The sequence below is a fragment of the Chlorocebus sabaeus genome, chromosome 3 (assembly GCF_047675955.1).
Source record: "Chlorocebus sabaeus isolate Y175 chromosome 3, mChlSab1.0.hap1, whole genome shotgun sequence".
Taxonomy (NCBI): Eukaryota; Metazoa; Chordata; class Mammalia; order Primates; family Cercopithecidae; genus Chlorocebus; species Chlorocebus sabaeus.
Genome location: NC_132906.1, coordinates 19,438,372 through 19,452,334, shown reverse-complemented (window position 1 = coordinate 19,452,334; position 13,963 = coordinate 19,438,372). Strand labels below are relative to the sequence as shown.

Below are 13,963 nucleotides of genomic sequence, written 5' to 3'. Positions count from 1 at the left end.
ATGTGACTCTGAGGAAGTTACTTAACTTCTCTAGATCTAGATTTCATCATCTGCAGAATGAGGGAATTGAACTGAAGAATTTCTCAATTGGCTTTCAGTGAATTTATATAAGATGTGCAAATTACTGTTTTCAGTATATAAAAAAGATCTAGGAGATACTGAGTAAAGGATCTAAGATTAATTTTAGTCTCCTTCCCCTCTCCCCACAACACACACACACACACAAAAGAACTGCAACGAGGCTAGAGTTTCTTGGGACTTTATAGTTAACTTCATTTTAAACAAGTTATATAGGGAATATAAGACATGATATGGGAGCATTAGTGTACATGTTGGAGAGATTCAGGCAGGGTACTAGGAAAAATATTTTGAGAACCAGCCTAAAGTTGATTTATTACTGAAATAAGCCTAATACTAAACACCTCATTTTAATAGGCCAATTATAATATGTAATGCCTTTATTCTGGAAACATAGTTACTGCAAATAATAAAATTCTTACTTTTGGCAGAGTGAATTTAATGATTTTTATAAAATTAAAAATTTTTTTAGCTGTGTTGTGCATTGAAGTGACAGAACAAAAAGTTTATAAATAAACCTACAAAAGGTGAGGATTTGTATTAAGTTGCCTTAACATCAGGGTGAGCTTTGGCTAGGGAGGAAAAAAGGTTTAGGGAGAGGATTGCTTGGTCTTGACTAAAAATGTATTAATGGTGATATGGATTTAATCTAGAGACAACAGAAAAGATATTTTAGGACGAAAGGTGTTTTGAATTTGGTTTAAGACAGGATGTTTGTGCACATATTAAGGTTTGAAACTGTGTGTTTACTCTGCAGCCCTCTTAAATGAAAGATGCTGTGATAGATGCCAGGCTTGATGTGGTGAGGTCTGATCTTGGGATGTAGCAGCAGAGGACAAAGCCCTAAGCCACTCACTAATATGCTCTAGTTATAGTGGATTTGATACTCTTTGGAACATGAGAAGTGAATTTTACATTATGGTACCATATTCATATATGTGTCTGCATAGCCTAAAAAAATGTTTTGCAAAACAACACTTATACACTTACTATATATGATACACTTTGTTTTGCAGAGGTTATTTATGTTTTTGGAAAGGGAGATGGTACTGTTAGGTTAACATCAGCATGTACATATATGTATTTTCTTAAGTTATTTTTGTTTAACAAAATGAATCTATGTGCAGGTATTATAAGGATTTTACAAGTATTAACCATATAAGTTAAATACTAATCCCCATTTTATAATGAGAAAATTGAGATATCAAGAGGTTAAGTCACTTTCCTGGAATCATACAGCCAGTAAGTAGTAGAGCTGCAATTTGAACTCAGCCAGTTTGATTCTTACTAATGATGTTTTATATATTCTTGCAATAATGTGTGAGAATCTTACTGCGTTATAATCAGCATCAAAATGTTTAAAACTCTTCATGAGTTTTGGCGTCTTCAGTCTGTGGCCATCAGCATAGCAAATTTAACTGCTTTGCAGGAGGGTAGATCCAGTGCTGTTGGTGATATTAGCATCTTATCTAACCTGGGGCTCTACCTCTCTGTTTGCTTATTAGCTTAATTTGTTTTTAATAGAAAAGCAATAACGTGCCATTTATATTAATAAAAGAAGTCATCTAATACAAAGATATGTAAAATAACTAGTGAAAAATCTCTCTTCACCCTTACTCCTAATCTTGTTCTCCTTCCCAGAAGAAACTAGTATTAAGTATTAATATTTTGTGTGTAATTTTTCAGAAAAATGTCTGAACAAATGAACATACATATATATAAAACTGCATACGGAGGTTGCTTCTAAGACACAAATGAAGTTATGCTAAATCTTTTTTGTGTCTCATTTGTCTTCACTTAATGTATTATAAATATTTGTGTATATGTTGATTCTACATCATTTACTATTTTACATCATGAGCAGCCCATTATTTATTTTACAGTTCCTGATCATGGCTGCTACCAGTATTTTGCTATGATGTACAATATTGCAATGAACATCCTTGTTTGGAAGGCAGTAGATCTACCTAGTAGTAGCGGTGGTTAAGAGCTCAGGTACTGAAGTTGAAATGCCTGGGTTGAATCCTGGCTCCGCTGCTTACTATATCTGTGACTTTGGGCAAGTTACTCAACCTTTCTGTGCCTTGGTTTCCTCATCTGCAAAATGGGGATGAAAATAATAGAAGCTAAATTATAGGATTGCTGTGAGAATTAAATGAGTTGATGTCTCTAAAGCTCTTAGAACTGTGTCTGGCTCATAGCTCATATTTACTGAGCACTATAATTTTGTCATTATGTGTGTGTGTGTCTGTGTGTATGTAGTCTATCTTTGTACACTTACGTGATTATATCTGTAGGGTTATTAAAAACAATTCCTGAGCTTACTAAAAACATAAATACAAATAATTATTTTAAAAGGCTGTGTAACATGGACATAAAGATGGAAACAGTAGACACTGGGGACTACTTAGGGGGGAAGGAGAGGGAATCGGGCAAGGGTTGAAAAGCTAACTATTGGGTGCGTGCTCACTGCCTGGGTGATGGGATCAATCATACCTCAAATCTCAGCCTCACTCATACAACAAGCAATATACCTTTGTAACAAACTGCACACATATGCCCCCTGAATCTAGAATAAAAGTTGGGCGGGGGAGGGAAGAGGGGCTGTGTTAGTTTCTACTACTACTACTAGGGTATTTCCCAAGCCATTATCAACAGAAGTCCTTTTTTTTTTTTTTTTTTGGCCAGTCTTTAGGGTGGAAATGACATTTTACTATTTTAATTTGCATTTTCTGGACTACTAGTGGTGAGGCGGTTTATTATTTGTAAATTTTATTTATTGTCAACTAGAGTTTTCTTTGATTTACTTATTAATATATCCTTTTGCCCAGTGGAAATTCTTTAAATATTATGGTTATTACATTAGAATCATTGATATTTTCTCCCAGTCTAGTATTGTCTTTTAACAATGTGATACCTTGTGCTGTATAGAAATTTTAAATGTTTTTAACAAAATATATCAGTATTACAAACTAATAATATTAGTTTTGGGGGCTTTTCTTGCCTTCTGCTTAGGAAAATTTTCTTCACTCCTATCACTCCTAAAATTAGCATATACTATCTTTACATTTTCTTTTTTCTTTTTTTTTTTGAGATGGAGTCTCACCTTGTCACCTAGGCTGGAGTGCCATGGCATGATCTCCACTCACTGCAACCTCCGCCTCCCAGGTTCAAGCAATTCTCCTGCCTCAGCCTCCCAAGTAGCTGGGACTGCAGGCATGCGCCACCACGCCCAGCTAATTTTTGTATTTTTAGTAAAGACAGGCTTTCACCATGTTGGCCAGGATGGTCTCCATCTCTTGACCTCGGGATCTGCCTGCCTCGGCCTCCCAAAGTGCTGGGATTTCAGGCGTGAGCCACTGCGCCCAGCCTACATTTTCTTCTAGTATCTTTTAAATGCTTAGCTCCTCAGTCCCTGTGCAGTTTATTTTTGTATGATGTGAGGTATTCATGATTTGAAGATTCCTCCCCCATTCCCACAAATAGTGGCGTTAGCCCTTCGCCATTTATTGAATGTTTTATGTTTTTCACAGTTAAACTGCCACCTTTGTTAATACTAAATTACCATATGTACAGGCTTCAGTTTTGAACTTCCTAGTGTATTCTTCATTGAACTGTTTTTGTATTGTGCCAGTATCACATTGTTTTCATTAGAATCATTTTATAGATTTGATATCCGATAGGATATCCTTCTCCCCCGAAATTAGAATAGGATTTTGAATGAATTTTAGAGTTAGCTTGTAAAGTACATTAAAACCCTGTTGGGATTTTAACTTTTTAAAGTTAAAAAGTATTTATGACTTTTAAAAGAATGTATTCCAAAGTTTTGACTGTTTATAAAATCACTGTTTGAAGGCACCAGATTAGAATATATTTTTCATTTTCAGTTATGGTCTAGGTTATAAATATATTAGTCTAAAGAAACTGATACTATTAATATGGTTGCCAGCATTTTGATCATCTTCCCTTATTCAGTTCCTATTTTTCAGAATTGCTTGGCACTCTTGAGTGGAGATGGCAGGGGTCATGGCGGGGGTGTTGGAAAGGAAATGTCAATGCTGTTGATGCTGACAGTTTAAAACTGTTCTTGCTGTCTGTTCTAAACTGGGAATATTTGTAGCTGAGAATGAAGCACTTCTGTGGGAGAGCAACCCCATCAGTATTGAGTGCAATATCCTTTTATGCAGTGGTGCTTTGGTTTGAGCTTAACAAGTGTGTTAGCATGGTGAATGTATGAGAACAAAAAGCAAGCAGAAGTCTGTGGATACAAGTTTCTAAAGAGAAGGAGAACTATTTACTTAAATGGTCCAGGAGTTAATTTAATGAAGAACAGCCGGTAGTTCAGTGCTTTTTATAATTTTGATGTATTGTATGAAAAAAAAAAAGCTGTATGTTTTTTTCAGTTGTTGGTTTTAAAAGTAGAATTTCTGGCAAATCATATTTATGTTTAATAGACTTAAGTCACTAGAGAGAAGTTTGGTGACATGGAAAAAGTGAACATGTGGAACAACAAATTTTTCCAGACTCTCATCACAATATAAGAAGGTAGTCTCAGCACTTTCCTCTCTAGGGTGTCAGTTGGCTTCCTCTGACTGCTAATTCCTGGAGGTTAAAGAGTAACAGTGCTGGACGTGGTGGCTCAGGCCTGTAATCCCAGCAATTTGGGAGGCTGAGGTGGGCGGATCACATAAGGGCGGGAGTTTGAGACCAGCCTGACCGACATGGAGAAGCCCCATTTCTACTAAAAATACAAAGTTAGCCGGGTGTGGTGATGCATGCCTGTAATCCCAGCTACTTGGGAGGCTGAGGCAGGAGAATTGCTTGAACCTGGGAGATAAGCTGAGGTCGTGCCATTGCACTCCAGTCTGGGCAACAAGAGTGAAACTCCATCTCAAAAAAAAAAAAAAAAAAAAAGAATAACACTTCCTTGCTGTCTTTTATACAAGCTGCCCAGTGATTTTTTTTTTTTTTCATGCAGTGTTTGGGAAGCACTATTCAGTGTAACAGAGATAAATGTAAGGTGCTCTGGATACTGAGAATGGATCATTGACTGCACTGCAACTTTGGGAATGCTTCACCATGGAAGTTGAACTGGATCTCAAAGGAGGATCTAGTTTATCTGACATATGAATAAGAGGAGGTGTTCTAGAGCAGCAGAGTGTACCAAAACTTTTAACAGATTATCTTGACTTCGTTATCAGTCCAAACATCTTAACTTACGGTTAGAAGCTTTTCACAGTGTGCCTGACTGTTTCACACTATGTAATTTTCCAGAATGCTTTCCTGCTTCCCCACTGTTTGCTCAGAAATGATCTCCCACATTCGTACCTGTTGCATATTGAAGTCTAATAATCTTTAAAGATTTTAGAACAAAACATACTTTTTCCAGGAACTCATCCTAAAATAATTCCTTCAAGAGTTAACAACTTTATCCTGTTATTTCTGTGTTGCTTATTATCAGTCTCACATGTTTGCCATGTTAAATTTTCATACACACTTTACTAATTTTTTCAAATAAGTGCTAAATTATTTGAAGTAAGAGATTGTCTTTTTTCCCCTTAATATTACCAAAGCCTTTAATATCATTGAGTCCTCTTAAAGATTTTTTTTTTTTCATATTTAAAATCTGTTGTATAGCCGGGCGCGGTGGCTCACACCTGTAATCCCAGCACTTTGGGAGGCCGAGGCGGGCGGATCACGAGGTCAGGAGATTGAGACCATCCTGGCTAACGCGGTGAAACCCCGTCTCTACTAAAAAAGATACAAAAAACTAGCCAGTTGGCCGGGCGCGGTGGCTCATGCCTGTAATCCCAGCACTTTGGGAGGCCGAGATGGGCGGATCACAAGGTCAGGAGATCGAGACCATCCTGGCTAACACAGTGAAACCCGGTCTCTACTAAAAATACAAAAAACTAGCCGGGCGTGGTGGCAGGCGCCTGTAGTCCCAGCTACTCGTGGGGCTGAGGCAGGAGAATGGCATGAACCCGGGAGGCGGAGTTTGCAGTGAGCCAAGATCGTGCCACTGCACTCCAGTCTGGGCGACAGAGAGACTCCGTCTCAGAAAAAAAAAAAAAAAAAATCTGTTGAATAAGTGATCTCTTCTGTAAAATAGATAAAACTTACTTGTTGCTAGATGATCTGGGATGTGTATGTGTTCGGTCATGGTTATGGTCCTGATCATATCAGAAGATCTCTGAATGTTGAGAGGGTGATGCTTTGCGCACAGCTCTCTTGACTGCAGAATACATTTTCCCGGAACCTATTGTCCACATTCTCATCTGGTGCAGGGACAATGTAGCCATGTCACTACAGTTCTAAGACCAGAGACAGATGTTCATGGAATCTTTTTTCTGAAGTATTTGGAACTGTTCTGTTGTATATTTAGTGAAAAACACTTCAAGTAACTTTTAAAGATTGTCATTGAAATTGTAAATAAAATGTGTTAAATGACAGTTGTTCACATTTATTAAATCTGGTTATGGGCATGTGGATGCTTTTGTTTTTCCTCCTACTCTGTTGTATATTAAAATTGTTTTTCCAAAAAAAAAAAAAATCAGAGAAACTAACATTCATATAGAGCTTTCCTTTTTCTTTATATATCATTTCCTGTACGTAAGAGGATAAGTCACACCAACCTGCCATTTTTTCAACTGAAATAGCAAGATTCTGTGAGGTCAGAGATTAGGTGTACCTCATAAAGTAAGGCAGAAGGAATGAGTTGATAGTGTTTAATGTGTAACTTACTCAGCAGCAATGATGTGAAGGGCAGGAAGCTGGAGTGTTGCTACTGATTTGTACATGGACTCAGTGCATCCTCTGTTATTTACCTAAAATTCCAGATTCTATCTGCTTTGGTTGCCTTCTCTTTAAATCTTGTCATATCAAACTTAAGAAATTCACTAAAAGCTTGGCCATTTGTGAAACTAACATACAAAGGTTGCTTATTTCTTTTCAGTATACTTGGAAAAGTCTTTATCAAAGGAGTTAGGTCTTAGAGCCCCCAGGTACAAGCCTGATTGCCTTCTGGGGGATATCTGACTTTGCATCAGGGCTGAGGCCCTCTTCAGGTTAAGTGAAAGGACAACCCTGCCTGTGGTCTAACATTTGGCTTATCTCTTTGCCCATTCTTGGCAGCAAGGAAGCTGATAATTGTTACGAAAGAGGAGTCAGTATGGAGAGTAGGAACTTATTACCCTTATTTGCAAAATCTTCCTTTAACGGCCCCCTAGCCATCCCACAGAGGCCCAGGGATAACGTCCTGAAATGAGTAAGATGAGATCATTGTATAGGGTAGAACATGGACCAAATGGGCTCCAGAAACTTTCAGTGGTGAATTTTAGTATCTAGTGTTTATTGAGCATCTTGCCCCATGCACTGTGCTTTACAGGGATTATCCTATTTAATAATTAACAATCCTAGGCCGGGCGCGGTGGCTCAAGCCTGTAATCCCAGCACTTTGGGAGGCTGAGACGGGTGGATCACGAGGTCAGGAGATCGAGACCATCCTGGCTAACACGGTGAAACCCCGTCTCTACTAAAAAATACAAAAAACTAGCCGGGCGAGGTGGCGGGCGCCTGTAGTCCCAGCTACTCGGGAGGCTGAGGCAGGAGAATGGCGTGAACCCGGGAGGCAGAGCTTGCAGTGAGCCGAGATCCGGTCACTGCACTCCAGCCCAGGCGACAGAGCAAGACTCCGTCTCAAAAAAAAAAAAAAAAAAAAAAAAAAAAAACAATCCTAAGAAGTAGTTGCTCCTAATTCTCACTACAAAAGAGTCATGTGAGGCTCAGAGAAGGGAAGCAACTTACCTGTAATTTCATAGCTACTAAGTGATAAAGCTACAAATTGTAACCCAGCCTGTACCTTTAACCACTAATTGAATAATGCTAGCCACTGCAACATGTAAGTGGTGAAAAGTAGTTTAAAATATGGAAGAATTATTATATTCTGTGTTTATGATTTTAGCAAAAAAGTAATTCTAGCTAATTTGTTAGTATAATTACAGGTAGATGGTTCTTATGCCTGGCATACCTATATATGTACCTTTTTTTAAAAAAACAGTTTTATTGCAATGTATTTCACATACCATATAATCCATCTACTTAAAGTGTACAAATCAATGGTTTTTAGTTTATACAGAATTGTGTGTTTATCTCCATAATCAATTTTAGGACATGTTTATCACCTCAAAGGGAAATCTGTACCTGTTAGTAGTCATGACCTATTCTTCCCCACTCTTCCTAGCCCCTGGGAACTACTAATCTACTTTCTGTCTCTGTATGTTTGCCTATTCTGGGCAATTGCATATAGTAAATGGAATCATAGAATATGTGCTATCTTGCTACCAGCTTCTTTTACTTTGGCATCCTGTTATTAAGGTTCATCTGTGTTGTGCCATGTATCATTACTCCATTCTTTTTATTACTGAATAATATTTTATCATATGGATATACCACATTTTATTTATCCATTCTGTACACGTTTTGAAAGAACACTTTTTAAAATGAGGTTTGTTTTGGTCAGTTTCTTGTCAGAAATAGAGTTGGCAACTTCTCCCAGAAAATACTCAATCACCTGGAATATCCTTGCTGGGTAAAAAAAGGAAATTAGCACCTCTGTTGCTTCTAAATATAACTTAAAAAAAAAAATTCCCCCTAACATCTGACACCTTTGATGTGTCTTAGTTTTGCTATGTGATCTTGAAAATTTTTGTCTCCTTTCCATTTCAGTGAACACATAGCACATAAAAGATAGGCAGCTATATAAACAGTGTTACTGGCCTTTTTTAAAAAAGAGGGTCATTTTCAACATATTTAAAGAGTACTGATGAAAATAATTGTGTGTGTGTGTTTCAGAAATAGTAACCAAAATTCTCAATATTAGAGCAATTCTTCTTTTGGAAAATTGCTAAGGAATTGTTATTAGAAGTGCTACATTATAATATTTTGACTGGTAAACCTTTCTAAGCTGACCCATTTACTCTGTTCCCACTTAGCGTAATGTTGAGAGAAAGTACTGAGGATATGAGACCAGGAAACTTATTAGCAGGATGATGCGAAGATTAAAGTTAGAAAAGAAGTTTCCCTCCTAAAAGGTGATCTTTTAGGTGACAGTTTAACGATTTATTATATTTTGTGGTTTTACGTGATTTCTGCATTTTCCCCATTCTACTTTATTTTGTGGCATATGCAAAATAAAAACAAGAACATTTAGAACAAACTTCCATTGTTCTGTTGGAAAGGAGCTACTGGGAAGCCCAGCTATCTGTAATCTCCTCCCTCCCCTTTCCTACCTCAATACACACATTCGGAAATGATTTATTATTTAAAGACTTAGGTGGGAGATGATTTTTTAAACAGTGATTGATTAGTGTGTGTTCAGTCCACTGCCTAAACTTTGACATAACATTTAATCATGAAAACTGATGTTTGTCAGTCAAGAGTCTGTGTGATATGGCATTAAAAAAAAAAATAAAACCATCAATTTGGGAACCTGGCTCTAGCTGTGTGACTTTAGACAAGTTTTTAAATACCACTGAGCTTTATTTCTTTCACCAAAAATAACAGAATTACTTCCCAAGGTTATGAGCATTAAATGTTTATGCAGTGCATTTACCTATAGCATGGCACATGGAAGTCGTCAATAAATGTAGCAGTTGCTGTTGGTCCCGCAGTTCTCATATTAATGATCTGAGATAAATCAAGAAAAAGCTTTAATAGCTCTTGTCTTACACTGGATAATCTCTATTACCCAATTGGTAAGTGAGTGATGAAAGTGATTTTTGTGACTTGCGTTCCAGTTACACAAATTCATTCAGATTGTTTTGTTCTGTTGTCACATTTTTCCTTTGATAATCCAGAATGTCTGGCTTGATTCTAGAATAAACCAATAAACTTGTGACTCAGGATTTTAAAAATCTGATAGACTTATGCTGTAAGGGAGCATTTCCCTTTAACATTTGTTTTGACATAGTTTGCCTTGGCGTTGTTCAGTTGTTTTGGAGCACCACTGATTTCTCCCATACCTATGAGCAGGTAGCATGAATCTTCCATTCTGGGACAGGCTCTGTTGGAGCTAAACTGCCTGTATTCAAGGATGCCTTGCCTCATTTTATTATTTGCTGTGTACATGCTGTATAAGATTCTTGTCAAAGTCTGTCTTTTTGTAGCAGAAATTGCCCCTTTATGATTTTATGTAAATTATTTGAGTTATATGGAATCTGCATGTTTAAAACACTTACCAATCTGGTAGTGACTACTCTGATGTTTATTAATCTACTTAGTTTGTAAGTTTTGTAAGTAAACATTTAAACATGGTTAATATTTACTATACCCCCCCCAAAAAAAACTACCCGTTTGTTTACCTCATAATTGATTCCGTTTACATATACCCACACACAACAACCCACCAATATTATTAAGCTTTCAAAGTGGACATTCCAATAAGAAAACAGATCATTCTCATTGACTCTTACTTTTTGAGATGTATGGCCAAATTGTAATTTATCCTAGCTACAAAAAGAAAAATCTAGGCAAAGACTAAAGAAAGCCAATTGTCATGACACAGTTATATTAGGATTAGACTTTGTTAAAAAACAACTCCACAAGGATTTGCAATGGAATTTCAAACATTATCTTGGGGAATTCCGGAGAAAAGACAATTTTACTTAGACTTTTATGTTTTTGATGGTGCTGTGCAAGAGAGAAGCCAGGATTCTTTGAGAAACACTCGAACACTGGCCAGGCGCAGTGACTCACGCCTGTAATCACAACACTTTGGGAAGCCAAGGTGGTAAGATCGCTTGAGCCCAGAAGTTTGAGACTAGCCTAGGTAACATAGGGGGACCCTGTTTCTATTTAAAAAAAAATAGCGGGGTGTTGTGGTACCTACCTGCCTGTGGTCCCATCTACTCAGGGACCACTTGAGCCTGGGAGGTGGGGGCTGCAGTGAGTTGTGATCCTGCCACTGCACTGTAGCCTGGGTGACAGAGTGAGACCCTGTCTCAAAAAAAAAAAACAAAAAACAAAAAAAACAACAACAGTAAAACAAACTTGTTTCAGTTGTAGGTCTAATACAGTGATCATTTGGAAGATAACTATCAATCTATATGTAATATAGATTTTTTCATCCAAGCGTTAATTGAGATGAGACTTTCCTTATGACTTAGTAATAGATTCTAAGTAGTTTATCTATAGGATCCTGTACTGGTAGTGGTTAAACTTATGGACTCTGGAGTCAGATTGCCTGGGTTCGGATTTCAGCTTTTCCTGGCTGGTTGACTAGTAAGTGTCAATAATATATAGCCTAGTGTTGTTGTGGGGATTAAGTGGATAAAGCCGTATGATGTCTTAACATAGTAGCTGCTTCCATCATCACCACATTAGGGGTACCACTGTATTCTATTTTATAGTTTATTATATTGAAGAACTCCCAAAGACAGAGCCTAGAGAACACTTTTTACGCAGCGCTGTAGTAAGTTTTTGTAGTTGAAAGCACTTTGACTATGTCAATGACCAGACACTTGAATTATTTTTTCCCCTTAATTAAACCACATGTTTATCTATGTGACATTTGTAGCAGGTACATAATACATAAAAATTAGGATATTGGAGAACAAATGCCATTGGGAAATGAGGAGGCTAATAGAGACAAGTATGTTTTCTTGGCATGGATATTAATCTTTGGATGTTAACCTTTTTGCCAAGAAAACATTACTTGCCTTAGTCTTGAATACAATGTAAAGATAACACTGCCTAACATCTTGTACAGCTCTTTGTAGTTTACAGTCTTCTCTGTATACGCTTGGATTCTTACAAGTCACTGTATGATAGAGATCATATACTTCCCGTTTTCTATAGTATAATGTTATCTTGAATTTATTACTAAGTAACCAGAGACCTGTATTAGAATCTTTCACCTATGATAGATTTGTAGGGCAGGGTTACAAAGGCATCCAGAGTAATTACTGTTCAAAGTAACCTAGCTGAATTACTAAATAAGTCTAGATTCCAGTTCTGATTTACTAATACTCTTTTAGGGTGTAAACTGGAGGATAATTTGTCTTTTAACTATTCATTAATTTTCTCATTAATCTTGACAATACTTGATTTGTTTGTTTATATTTTAAGGGATGATGGGATAATGCAGAACAGTATAGGGATTTGATATATCATTTGAACTAATGCATTGAAATATTTTAAGTTTTTGGAATGGTAATAATGTAGATTTTTTTTTCCTTGAAAATGTGCCAGTAACAATGAAAGAAACTGAGGAAATTGCCAGGGAACAATCCCCACATACACAAAACCAGTAGGCCCAGATAGTTTCGTGGGTGAGTTATTTTTAACTTTACCAGCCTGGAAGACATAGTAAGACTCTATCTCTACAGAAGAATTTAAAAATCAGCATGGTGCGGCAGCCTGTACCTCTGATCTCAGCTGCTTGGGAAGCAGAAGTGGGAGGATCTCAAGCCTAGGAGGTAGAGGCTACAGTGAGCCGTGATTGTGTCACTGCACTCTAGCCAGGAGTCTCACTGACAGAGACCCTGTCTTAAAAATTTAATGAACTAATTTAAACAGGTTCAGTTCAGAGAGAGTTTCCTAATTCATTTTTACAAAACTGACATAACAAACTGATACCAAAACCTGGCAGAATGTGCATACACACATATAAACAATGGTCTAATCTAAGAACTGATATGTTGTTCAATAATCGATGAACATTTATTGTCTCTTACCCTTGCCAGGCCCTGCACGTGATATGCAATTTGTATTTTCATGTTTAAAATCCTGTATGGTGTGACAACTCTTGTTATCCCCATTTTACAAGTAATGAAAACATGTATAATGAGGAATCTCAAAAGAGGTTGAAGGAATGCATGTTACCCAGAAACGCACAACTGTAAAGTGCCACTTGTATTGAAATTGACTGACCTGAGAAAGCCCAAACTCTTAACCATTATGCTAAGGTATAAGAGAGAAAAAGAACCATAAAGGAAAAAGAGAATATGAAAGACTGTTAAGTAAATTGTCTTTTACACTGATTATATCTAGGATTAGTGTGATTTTTTACTTTTTCCCAAATACATTTATGTATTACACTTTTAAGAACTAGACTCAGGTACTACACCTGTAGTGAGTAAAACTATGATGTTCTTATAATATAGACCAATGTGTTGAGCAGTGGATACTACAACTACATAGACTTTTCTACCTGGTTGCTAAAACTACTTTTTATTTTATAATAAAGAATAGGACTCTGGGTGCAGTGGCTCACGTTTGTAATCCCAGCACTTTGGGAGGCTGAGGCGGATGAATTACTTAAGCCCAGGAGTTTGAGACCAGCCTGGGCAACATGACAAAACCCCATCTCTACAAAAAACACAAAAATTAGCTGGGTGTGGTGGCACATGCTTGTTGTCCCAGCTATTCATGTCGCTGAGGTGGAAAGATTGCTTGAGCACCAGAGGTCAAGGCTGCAATGAGCTGTGATTGTGCCACTGCTCTCCAGCCTGAGCAACAGAGCAAGACCCTGTCTTAAAAATATATATATACAGATAGATAGATAGATAGATAGATAGATAGATAGATAGATAGATAGATAGATATAGACAGAAAGTGTTTACAGGGAGCTTGAGTTAATCAACAGAAATATTTGGAGCTGTTTTAGTGGCAGATTTTTTTAAAGTATGTGGAGAATTTGGCTGTCAAGAATTCTTCACAGAAAACTTCGTACTGGGCCTTGGAGATCTATTGCACAATCCTAGCTTGTTTTGTGTAATACATCAATTCCTGAAATCATTTAAAATACACTTTGGAATTTAGTAATAATGGAAGCCATTGGGGAGGGGCACTATATGGAAAGGAAGCAATGACGTTTTATACTCTT

General features: G+C 37.1%; 1 protein-coding gene across 1 annotated transcript in view; it reads left to right on the top strand.

Annotated features, from left to right (window-relative positions):
* The window catches only part of ELF1 (E74 like ETS transcription factor 1), an 86,127-nt gene that overhangs the window by 37,315 nt on the left and 34,849 nt on the right, over nt 1-13,963 (top strand). The window lies entirely within an intron of this gene.